This window comes from Herpailurus yagouaroundi, unplaced genomic scaffold (assembly GCF_014898765.1).
Source record: "Herpailurus yagouaroundi ecotype Mexico unplaced genomic scaffold, PumYag 67375, whole genome shotgun sequence".
Classification (NCBI taxonomy): domain Eukaryota; kingdom Metazoa; phylum Chordata; class Mammalia; order Carnivora; family Felidae; genus Herpailurus; species Herpailurus yagouaroundi.
Window position 1 is genome coordinate 377,461 of NW_024420192.1, and position 13,038 is coordinate 390,498.

General features: G+C 40.2%; 1 long non-coding RNA gene across 1 annotated transcript in view; it reads right to left on the reverse strand.

Annotated features, from left to right (window-relative positions):
• Positions 1 to 46: 46 nt before the first annotated feature.
• LOC121024922 (uncharacterized) overlaps positions 47 to 13,038 on the reverse strand; it is a 29,697-nt gene continuing 16,705 nt past the window's right edge. The window contains exons 3-4 of the long non-coding RNA XR_005787876.1: positions 1,547 to 1,553; positions 47 to 59 (exon numbers count right to left, since the gene is read on the reverse strand). This is a non-coding gene — a long non-coding RNA (uncharacterized LOC121024922). The remainder of the gene's footprint in view (positions 60 to 1,546; positions 1,554 to 13,038) is intronic.

A 13,038-nucleotide genomic window follows, 5' to 3' on the forward strand; every position in this document is an offset into this window, starting at 1 on the left:
TGAATGGGTGGGGACATTGGGGGGTCTACTCCTGAAATCATTGTTGCACTGTGTGCTGGCTAACTTGGATGTAACATGGGGGGCGGGGGTTGGGAAACAGCAAAAAAAAAAAGTTGAAATAAAAGAAAAAAAAAAGAAATGGGCAGAAGACATGAATAGATACTTTTCCAAAGACATCCAGATGGCTAACAGAGACATGAAAAAATGCTCAACATCACTCATCATTAGGGAAATACAAATCAAAACCACAATGGGATACCACCTCACATCTGTCAGAATGGCTTAAATTATGAACACAAGAAACAACAGGTGTTGTTGGTGAGGATGTAGAGAAAGGGGAATCCTTTTGCACTGTTGGTGGGAATGCAAACTGGTGCAGCCGCTCTAGAGAACAGTATGGAGGTTCCTCAAAAAACTAAAAATAGAAGTACTCTACGATCCAGCAATTGCACTATTAGGTATTTACCCAAAGTATACAAAAATACAGATTGGAAGGGGTAATGCACCCTAATGTTTATTGCAGCATTATCAACAATAGCCAAACCATGGAGAGAGCCCAAATATCCATCATCTGATGAATGGATGAAGATATGGTATATACATACAATGGAATATTACTCAGCCATCAAAAAAATGGAATGTTGCCATTTGCAATGATGTGGATGGAGCTAGAATGTATTATGCTAAGTGAAATAAGTCAATCAGAGAAAGACAAATATATAATTTCACTCATACATGGAATTTAAGAAGGGGGAAGAGAAGAAAGGGACACAAACCACAAGAGACTCTTAATGATAGAAAACAAACTGAGGGTTGATGGAGAGAGGTGGGTAGGAGATGGGCTAGATGGGTGATGGGTATTAAGAAAGACACTAGTTATGAGCACTGAGTGTTGTATGTAAGTGATGAATCACTGAATTCTACTTCTTAAACCAATATTGCCATGTATATTAACTAACTAAATTATAAGTAACTTAAAAAAAACCAGACTCCTAAATATAGAGAACAAACTAGTGGTTGCCAGAGGAAAGGGGTGGGTGGATGAAACAGGTGAAGGAGATTGAGAGTATACTTATCGTGATGAGCACTGAGTTATGTCTGGAATTATTGAATCACTATATTGTACACTTGAAACTAATATAACACTATACATTAATTATACTGGAATTTTAAAAATAAGTAAATATTTAAATAAAATGATAGACTACAAGTAGAGAGACCAGGTAAGAAGTTGCTAACTTTTCTTCTGGTCATCCTTTCCTTTCTAGTCCTATCTTAATATCTTAATTCAGATCATAGATGAATGAGAAGTCGTCAGGAAGTTAAAATCTGACAGAGAGGAGAAGGTAAAAAGCACCCCCTAGTAAGCGAAGTAGCCATTTCTAAGCCTGCTTAGAAGATAAAATACAAGCTTCTTTGTCCATGAAAGGCATTCAGATCTGGATCTTAGAAACTTACCTCCTAATTCAGTAGCAGAAATTTGAGATAACAGATTAGACACTTGGTGGAAATAGCCATGAGCATACTAGAACCTCAAGTCACTCACAGCTCAGCTGGGAAGACAGTCCATAAAATTAACTATAATGTTACACAAAAAATAAATAAGTACATCCTTTTTTTCAGGAGGACAGGGAACCCTCCCCTCCCTCATGCCATTTTGCACTCTGGCATACTATCGAACACAGCCAATGTCCCATGTTCCAGAACCTTTCAGACATTTCTTCAGCCCCATCTCCTCTATCAAATTGTACCCACCCTTTCTGCACCATTTCATCCAGCCAAGTCAGATAACTGGAATAGAGCTAAGATTTTGATGACTAAGCAATCATAAGTTAATAAGTTTGTCCACAACTCTCAGATAAAATATTTGTATTTTGTAACTTTTTAAAAAGTAAGTTCTGTTGCTGGGTCATAGGGTAGATCTATTTTTAATTTTTTGAAGCATAGGTCACTTGTACCCCAATGTTTATAGCAGCACTTTCAACAATAGCCAAATTATGGAAAGAGCCTAAATGTCCAACAACTGATGAATGGATAAAGAAATTGTGGTTTATATACACAACGGAATACTACTTGGCAATGAGAAAGAATGAAATATGGCCTTTTGTAGCAATATGGAAGGAACTGGAGAGTGTTATGCTAAGTGAAATAAGTCACACAGAGAAAGACTGATACCACATGTTTTCACTCTTATGTGGAACCTGAGAAACTTAACAGAAGACCATGGAGGAGGGGAAGGAAAAAGAAGTTAGAGAAGGATAGAGCCAAACCATAAGAGACTCTTAAAAACTGAGAATAAACTGAGGGCTAATGGGGGGTGGGAGGGAGGGGAGGGTGGGTGATGGGCATTGAGGAGGGCACCTGTTGGGATGAGCACTGGATGTTGTATGGAAACCAATTTGACAATAAATTTCATATTTAAAAAAAAGTAAGCTCTATACCCAATGTGGGGCTCAAACTCATGACCATGAGATCAAGAGTCACATGCTCTACATGACCGAGTCAGCCAGGAAGCCCCAAAATATTTGCATTTTGGCAAATCCTGATGAAGGTGAAATTCCAAATATAGGTGTTGTACATGTGGCTACCTATTCCTTCTATATGTAGGGCTGACCCTGTGATACTAGATGGTATACCAGGTCCACCTGCCTCTGGGAATCATGTTGAAGTCAGATAACTCTCCACTGACTTGCTATAATGAATAGAGGGATTGATTGGATCACAGAAAGGACCAAAGCTAGACTGTTAACTTGATGTTTGACTTAAGTGCACAAACACTTTCATTCTGGGCCTCTCTGTGCTGCTCCCTGCCCATTGAGTTACACAGGCCCCCATGTTATGGACTTATCCCACCCTTCAGAGTTTCAGGAAAGATTTTTCTGACATTAGCTTTATATGACAAAAGAATGGAAGGCTTTGTCCTCTACAAAATGGATTTTAGGCAGGCACCGGGGCTTTCTGGGCTGCTCTGGCTCACTCCTTTACTCCCATTGTAGACAAGCTCAGCCTTCATCACAACTCTGGTCTCCAAGTACCCAACATACAATGTCAAAACTGGAAGGTATTTTAATGATTACTGAATAAACTTTTTCCTTTTGGGAATGCAACCAGGTGCAGCCACTCTGGAAAACAGTATGGAGGTTCCTCAAAAAACTAAAAATAGAACTACCCTACGACTGAGCAATTGCACTACTAGGCATTTATCCAAGGGATACAGGTGTGCTGTTTCCAAAGGACACATGCACCCGCATGTTTATAGCGGCACTATCAACAATAGCCAAAGTATGGAAAGAGCCCAAATGTCCATTGATGGATGAATGGATATAGAATATGTGGTGTATATATATAGAGTATTACTTGGCAATCAAAAAGAATGAAATCTTGCCATTTGCAACTACGTGGATGGGACTGGAGGGTATTATGCTAACTGAAATTAGTCAGAGAAAGACAAATATCATATGACTTCACTCATATGAGGACTTTAAGAGACAAAATAGATGAACATAAGGGAAGGGAAACAAAAATAATATAAAAACAGGGAGGGGGACAAAACATAATAGACTCTTAAATATGGAGAACAAACAGAGGGTTACTGGAGGGATTGTGGGAGGGGGGATGGGCTAAATGGGTAAGGGGCATTAAGGAATCATTGAAATCATTGTTTCACTATATGCTATATATGCTAACTATATATTGTTTCACTATATGCTATATATGCTAATTTGGATGTAAATTTTAAAAAATAAAAAATAAAATTAAAAAAAAAGATACCTGACAAAGGTTCAACATTTAGCACATTAAAGAGCCAAGCTTGAACAGTTCTAAGATCATAGAACCTGCACTGCTAACTACCATCTGAGGAGTGCATTTCCCTGCTTAATTAAGAACAGGATATTTTCTATAGGCTTTTAAGTTATTTTTAAAGACCTCCAGGAAACAGCAATCTCAAAGATAAACAAAATCTATATTTTAGAACCAACATGATTTTTAGATGGCGATGATTCATTAACTCCCCTTTCCTACTATTCTTCTCAGCATATTTGAGATAATCTGTTATGCTGAACAGGCAACTTTTGCACTTCCCCATTTTATCTCACCCCTGGCTGGCACTATTAATCAAGTTCGCAGAGAGAACTTTGATTTAAAATGCATCCTAACTGCTGATCGTGAACTCTATAGATTGCATGTTAAGAATCTCTGCTGGCAAACCAAAAACTTTAAAGGAATTCCCATCATCAGGTATGAAAGAGGTGCAGCTCTCTTCTTGGAGCTTCTGCCATAAACTCTGTTTCCTGCTTTCTATTAGAGAGGGTATCTTTGGGACTGCATGGATTTTCCAGTGACTCCCTCAGTTGAGGTAGTTGGCTTCTAGGAGCCATGCTAAACTCTACCACAGTGGCATTCACTTTCAAGCTTAACTAATCAGACTCTGGCTCTCCCGAATTTAAAATTTAGAAGAGAGAGTCACAGAGACTAGGAGGTCTTAGCAGTTGAGCCACAGTAATTGAAACAATCTAGGAAGAAGGCTCACAGATTCATACTACCAAGGTCAGAGACCCCACCTGGTTGCAGTGCTTTCTCAGGCTTTGAGTCAGTTTTCCCCCACACTTATTTAATCAAAGTGAAACAATCGCTACTCCTTTTTTTCTATCCCTCACCTGTCTTCAAAAATACCAGACAACTATTAAAAACATTTTCATATACATTAAAAAAAAACCTTTTTCCTTTCACATATGGGGAAACTAAAGCCAAGACAGGAGCAATGGCCTTCCCAGAGTCATGCAGGAAATTCCAGCAAAGCCAGAACCGTGGACCATGGTTTTTCCATTTCCCCTTACACTATCTTCTTTGCTGCTTGCATTTATGAGTGGTACTGTGAAAGTTTGTGTTTCTTTTGCCTCTAATCTCATGCCCCATTTCTAGTTTTCAGGACTCTAGGCTCCAATATGTTTATTAACTAGCCCCAGATCAGGTGCCCTCTTCCATGCAGATACTCTTCTTACTTGCCCTCTTCTTACCCTTATATATTCCACTCACTCAGCTCGTGCCAAAGACCACAGGTTCTTTCACCTGTCTGAGCTGGACAAAATTTTATGGCGATGACCCTGGGAGCTTTAGAGCCTGTCCAATCAAGGAAAAACTGCATGAGTAAGAGAGGCCTTGAGGCTCTGACTTTCCAGCTTATGCTACTTCTGACTTTTTAATTTATCACCCACTTTTCACACATATATGGTTTCTACTTCAGCCAAACCTTACATCTTCCTATTACTGTGTTTTTACATTAAATGTGTCCATTTCAATATAAAGTCCAATTCAAGTCTTACTTCTTCCTTGTTGCATTCCCTGATGATCACATTATGAGTGATTGTTTCCTTCTCTTGACTCTTTTAGCATTTTAAAAATTATTTCTAAGATGCTTACAAGCGAGGGCCATGGCTTATTCATATTTGAATGTATCCCAGTGGCTGGCACAGAGCAGGAACTTTTAAATAAAGAAATGGTTCCTGACCTTGGGCTCCTGCCGGCCACTGTCTGCAGTCATTCTGTGCGGTCATGTCCATGCTGACACCGCTGCTGCTGAGGGGCCTGACAGGCCTATCCTGGCAGCTTCTGGTGCTCTGTGCCCAGATCCATTCCAAGCTGCCACGGAAGCAGCTCGGGAACATGGATATCACCATTGGGCTCACCTCCTGCTTCTTGTGTTTCCTTCTGCCATGGGTCTGCGTCCTGTCACATCTGGAGAGCTATAAGAAGCAAGAGTGAAGGAAGCTGTCCTGATCACCTGTTCTGATCATGTATGTTGCATTCCTGGTTGGCCTTCCTTGGATCATGTCCTTCAATTACAGTGACCTCTTCTATGACCCCCTTCAGGGGTCTTCAGTGACCCCTTCATGACTTCTCGATTTCTCCATGGTGACATCCTGGGACCACATATATTGGTTTATAAGGTCCTGCTCAGTAGAGCCGTCCTTGTAACAATAAAGTCTATTTAAATCTTGCAAAAAGGAGAAGGAAAGGAAAAGGAAGGAAGGAAGGAAGGAAGGAAGGAAGGAAGGAAGGAAGGAAGGAAGGAAGGAAGGAAGGAAGAGACTCTATTCAGTATGTTTTCCTTCTTATTTCTTACCAGGAATGAAAATTGTTTGAATTTCCATAAAAATAGCATTTCAGGGGCACCTGGGTGGCTCGGTCAGTTGAGCATCTGACTCTTGATTTCCGTTCAGGTCCCGATCCCAGGGTCATGGGATCAAGCCCCACCTCGGGCTCCATGCTGAGTGTGAAGCCTGTTTGGGATTCTCTCTCTCTCTCTCTCTCTCTGCCCCTCTCCCCCACTCGCATGCTCTCTCTCCCTCTCTAAAAATAATAATAATAAAAATATCATTCCACCCAAACTGACAGTCTCATTAAGATAGTGGTAAAGCTTTAATGTATTTTATTGAAAAACAAGATATATTTGCCATTTAATGACTCCTCTCCTGGCATCCACTTATTTGGGAAAATATCAAAATCTAAGAACCGAATACTACCCTTCATAAATGCACACATATACACACATTTACAGAAATTTAGCTGCTACCAGGCTAAAGAATGATATCAATATGCTGCCTTGTATCTAGCGTTCCTCTTCATTTTATTATGCATATCCCAGAGAACCTAAACAGGGAGGAGTGGTAGCAGGAGAAAAACAGCTAAGAAACAGCAAGAAAACACACAATAGGGGTTTGGGGGAATGGGGAAAATATGACTTCAGAACCATAGACCATGATGCTGAGTTGTTTACCAGTTTTGGAAAGGAGTCCCCTGGGATCATCTTGAAGAAAGGAAGAGCACTCAGATGAAATCTCAGAAGTAAGATCTTATCTTTGGCTTTAGAAATAAATGAATAATTTGTAGAAGAGAAAAAAAGACATAAAGAGCAACCACAAGTGGGATATTCCTTAAAGTACTGAGCTATAGTGATGACTTTGGGGGACCCAATTCTACCTTTTCCAAGCTAAGGGCAGATGTGGTCTGATGGGAAACCTTCAAGAGGTATGAAAGGATGAATTTTCTCAGGGGGGTTCTGCTTCCATAAGAAATAACCAATTAGAGTAGAAAACCACAAACTTAGAAATCAGGAAGTTTAGTAACACAGTAAGAGAAAGAAACATGCTCCAATTCTTAGCTCACCATTTCTGACTCTTCAGGTATGGATAGTAGATGCCTTGCTCTTAGAGGTGAGGGCCTGCATGTATGTTGAGGGATTTGGGGTGAGAAAGGAGACTCCTCCTGTGCTTTTCTCCATTGCCTCCATTGTTATTCACGCTGTTAGTGGTGCCACCTCCCACTGCCCCAAGCATTGTTGTTGGCCCTGTCCACTAGGTTGAATATGCCTGTGGTGCTCCTTCTAACACAGTTTCTGGAAAGTATCAAACATACTCCCTGCGAGTGAGCTTAGAGTAAATACTATCCAGGTCACTGGGAAGCTATACAATCCCTTCTTTTTTATTTTAATTTCCTGTGTTTGTTTTTATTTTTTAAATATAATTTATTGTCAAACTAGCTTACTACAACACCCAGTGCTCATCACAACAAGTGTCCTCCTTAATACCCATCACCCATTTTCTCTTTCCCCCAACCCCCATCCACCCTCGGTTTGTTCTCTGTATTTAAGTCTCTTGTGGTTTACCTCTCTCCCTCTCTGTTTGTAACTGTTTTTTCCCCTTCCCTTCCCCCATGGTCTTCTGTTACATTTCTCAAGTTCCACATATGAATGAAAACATGATATTTGTCTCTCTCTGACTTATTTCACTTAGCATAATACCCTCCAGTTCCATCCATGTCACTGCAAATGGCATGATTTCATTCTTTCTCATTGCCAACTAGTATTCCATTGAATATATAAACCACATTGTCTTTATCCATTCATCAATTGATGGACATTTAGGCTCTTTCTATAATTTGGCTATTGTTGAAAGTGCTGCTATAAACATTGGAGTACATGTGCCCCTATGCATTAGCACTCCTGTATCCCTTGGGTAAATTCTTAGTAGTGCTATTGCTGGGTTGTAAGGTAGTTCTATTTTTAATTTTTTGAGGAACCTCCACACTGTTTTACAGAGTGGCTGCACAAGTTTGCATTCCCACGAACAGTGCAAGAGGGTTCCCATTTCTCCACATCTGTAGTTTCCTGATTTATTCATTTTAGCCACTCTGACCAGTGTGAGGTGGTATCTCAGTGTGGCTTTGATTTACACAATCCCTTCTGATGACATCTGGTGGTTCCACAGCATGTCACCATTGTTGACTACCAGCACCATAAGGATGTTGGGGCTCAGGTTGATCAAGTGACTATTCTGCAACAGGGGGTGCATGAGGTCATAGCTGACATAATCAGTGACAGAACAGATACAGGCAAAGCCATAAGATATATAAAAAGAAGATGAAGGAGAGAAGTAGAATGAAATATGGTTGGGCTCCAGAGAGTTTGGTTTGTAGCGGGGAGCCCATGGGACAACATGATTCTGGCCTGGAGCTCTTATAGGCAAAGTTGTCCAGATACCTGAGTTGGAATTGTAGAGCTGAAGGTAGGGACATCCTGGGTAGGAATAGTGGGGAGAAGAAAATCTGTTGGTAAGACAAAGCTGAGTTTCTCCTTACTACATTAAGGAAGAAAAATACCTAACAGGTCCACATTGCATGTTCTTGCTTACTCTCCACCTCTAAATTCCTTGGCTGAGGGGATCAGAGGTAGTTGTTGGTTGGAACAAACACTAAACAACTTCCTCTATGGAATGTTATGGCTACATTTACAAATGGAATATTATCCACCACTTATTTTCTGATCAGGTTTATATCGTTTTGGAAGTTCTTAAGACAAATCCCGAGTGGAAATCTCTAGTCAAAAACTGCAGATTCATCTAATTCATTTTCTCTTGTTCTGCTTCTTGGGAAAACAAATGAATAGAGATTCATTTCTGAGTGTGCCAGTGAGCACCTCTGAATTCTTGGATGCCAGCCATTAAACTGTCTCTCTCTGTCTCTGTCTCTCTGTCTCTCTTTCTCTGTCTCTGTCTCTCTGTCTCTCTCTCACACACATACACACACGCACACACATACACACACATACATGAACACACATACTTCTGAGCTACAGTGGCTCAAATGTATAGCACTTGCTCTGGAACTAAAACTTTAGAGCTTCTTCCTCAACACTTCTCTCTCCTTGCTCCCCACCTCCTGCTCTTGGACACTTACTTCAGCATTTACTTCTATCATTCTACCCTGATAACTTCCCACACCTGCACCCACACTCACCTACTCCTTATCTTCACTCACTCCTCTTTTCTTCCTTATCTTTTTTCATCCCTTACTTTCCCCCATTGCAAAATCCCAGATCTCTAGCCCTATGGGAGAGCTTACTTGAATAGCAATTTTTCTCTTCATCAGAAAAAGATCAATCTAGGAATAAAGATAAACATTTTCCAAACTCAGTCTCCTTTTCTTCCATTTTCTCTCCTCCCCATTCCTTCTCTGGGTTTCATTTAGAAGTGGTTTTGTTTGCTAAAATCAGGGTTGTAACATTGATCACTAATGAATAGTTATGTCTATTGATGAAAAATATGACCTACCCACTCAAGCCAAATGAAGAAATAGCTGGAGAAACAGAAATCAAGGATAGTTGAACAAACACTCACACATGCATCTCGACCTTTTTTGGTTAATGTGTAATGAGTAAAACTTTTTTTTTTAAGTTTGTTAATTTATTTTGAGAGAGAGAGAGAGAACGAGCATGGGAGGGGCAGAGAGAAAAGGAGAGAGAATCTCAAGCAGGTTCCACAGTGTCAGTGCAAAGCCCAATGTAGGGCTCAAACTCATGGACCATGAGATTATGACCTGAGCTGAAACCAAGAATCAGACACTTAACTGATTGAGCCACCCAGGCACCCCTAAAACTTTTAGTGAGTAAATTAGGAGGTAAGCCTGGAGAGAAAGGTGAAGTGAATTGGGATTCAATAGGAATTGTAATTTCATTGTGTGTCTGTGAACAATATACTGAAACTCTTGGAACTTATTTTGTCTTTTGTAAAATGAAGTGTACCATTTCTTTTTTTTAAAGATTTTATTTATTTTTTAATGTTTATTTTTGAGATAGAGTGCAAGTGGGGGAGGGGCAGAGAGAGAGGGAGACACAGAATCCGAAGCAGGCTCCAGGCTCTGAGCTGTCAGCACAGAGCCTGACATGGGGCTCCAGCTCACAAACCTGCGAGATCATGACCTAAACCAAAGTCAGACACTTAACCGACTGAGCCACCCAGGCACCCCGAAGTGCACCATTTCTATACTTTGTGGGACAGGCATAAGGGATAAGCAATGCCAAGGAGGTTTCAAATAGGAAATATCTCCTGCTCCCCATCTAGAATCTCTGGCCTTCCTACTCAGTTCTCAGCCTTAATATTGAGGTATCTTGGCCTCCACAGATGGCTTTCAATTCATTATCATACCTATTTTAGTTTTAGAACCAACTGTTCTTCCAGGAGCATGTCTATCAAATCCCTTGGGAAATAAGCCATAGGAAGAGTTATACAGGGCAGAGTCCCCCTCTCAGGTTACAACTGGAAAGCACCTCTCCTTCCTCATACTGGGAACTTGGAACCTTGACAGGCAAATGAATTCTGCTGGAGCCAGTGTAACATACATACAGGTAAACAAATGAGGAGACTGGTAAAAATAACATAACTAGGGTATCCTGAACCTGGAGATAGATCTATTCTCCCATCCATGGAAAGCCAATGGAAATATAAGGCACCTAATCAACGGAACACAGGTCAAGACTCACTGTGTTGTAGTAGAAAACATAGATCAAGGAATCAGGAGACATTTGCAGTTATACAAGTTGCTGTATAACTTTGGACAAATCATTTCCATGTTATGGAACTCAGTTTCCTAGATAAAAATTGAGGGACCTGGACACATAATCTCTAAGAGTTTTCAGCTAAGTGGGAAAATGGTCCACATTCTATTCATTAATAGCCAGGAAACGGGTCAGGTTTTAGATATCAGGTAAAGAAAATGGGGTGGGGGTAGACAGAGTGCCTGAGAGAGAGACATCTCTCAGGAAAAGACAGATGCAAGGATTCAGTTTCACCTGCTTTCTCATTTTTTTCTGAAGGCTTACTTCTCCCTTCCTACCCAGTGCCACTAGCACCCTGCTTTTGGTCTGGTCTTAGGAATGGACACCTGCCTATCTCTTGGAGATGTAGCCTAGGCTGATACTTCTCAAAATGGCCTCCAGATAATTGGGATACCCATGGATCTGTCACAGAAAATTCAGTGGATCTTTGTACTGTAATCAGCCCAGAGTCAAGGTCCAAGGGAGGAAAGCTTCATAAGGGAGACTGTTGGCTGAGCTTGGCTACAGTGAGCCTACCACTCACTGTCTTTGGGGATTTGAGTACAGCACCTCTATTGTCTCTTGGCAATGCTTCCTCTGCCAGTTTCTGCCAGCTTGCTATGGTACCAACCTAGAAAATATGAGAAAAATAATTCTTGGAGCCATTTAATAACTTCCTATAAAAATGATTGACATAGCTTCATAGAGTGTCAGGAAAGCAATGCTATGTATAACTTAACTTAAGATTCTTCTCTCATAACCACATACACTGTACTTTTAATACACATACATATATACATTAGACACATATTTGCACACAGCAGATAAAGACACATACAGAGGGGAAAATGTGTGTGTGCGCATGTGTGTGTGTGTGTGTGTGTGTCTGTATTCTGTGTCTTTCTTAGATAGCCCATTCTGACTAAAAAAGTGTACTTTTCACTTACCTCATTCTTACTCTCTTAGTGGATTTTCTCCTCTAAGTTCATATCATTGGATGGAATTTATGGGGATAGGGTCCCATGGAGATTTGGAGAGATTTTCCCTCCCTTAGTAGGTATAGACTTGAATGGCTCACCTCTTTTGATGCTTTTGCTTCATGTGAAGTACAAAGGCTGGAGAGAAAGAAAGGGAATAAATTGGAGGAATTTCAGGATGGGGAGAAGAGGGTAGAAGAGAAACTAAAGGAAGTTTTCATTTCTCCGCAAGGCATCTGCTTCCTGTTTTTTGAGGATGGTAGTGGTAAGAAGAGCCTCATGAGCTACATTCATGGGTATTGGCCTATAGTCTCCAACAAAATAATCAGTGAGAGAGCTGAGCACCAGAGCTGTACAATAAGGTAAAGATAATACTTTATGCTACCCTACCCTCCTCTTCTTTAAATATGAAATTTATTATGATACTTAAACATCATAAAAGCCATTTATGAAAAGCCCACAGCTAACATCATCCACAATGGGGAAAAACTGAGAGCTTTCCCCCTGAGATCAGGAACATGACAGGGATGTCCACTCTCACCACTGTTGTTTAACATAGTGTTGGAAGTTCTAGCATCAGCAATCAGACAACAAAAGGAAATCAAAGGCATCAAAATTGGCAAAGATAAAGTCAAGCTTTCACCTTTTGCAGATGAAATGATATTATACATGGAAAACCAGACAGATTCCACCAAAAGTTCACTAGAACTGATACATGAAGTCAGCAAAGTTGCAGGATACAAAATTAATGTACAGAAATCAGTTGCATTTTTATGCACTAATAATGAAGCAACAGAAAGACAAATAAAGAAACTGATCCCATTCACAATTGCACCAAGAAGCATAAAATACCTAGAAATAAACCTAACTAAAGATGTAAAAGATCTGTATGCTGAAAACTATAGAAAGCTTATGAAGGAAATTGAAGAAGATACAAAGAAATGGAAAAACATTCCATGCTCATGGATTGGAAGAATAAATATTGTTAAAATGTCAATACTTCCCAAAGCAATCTACACATTCAATGCAATCCCAATCAAAATTGTACCCTACCCTCCTCTTGACTTCCCTCTGTAGGAGCCCTTGGAGAGGGATAAGTTTCTTGGGTTGAATGATTGACTTGTTTGATGTTGAATAAACCTTTGTTCCATCCTAAAACAGACAAATCTTAGAGAATGGTAATTTTCCTAA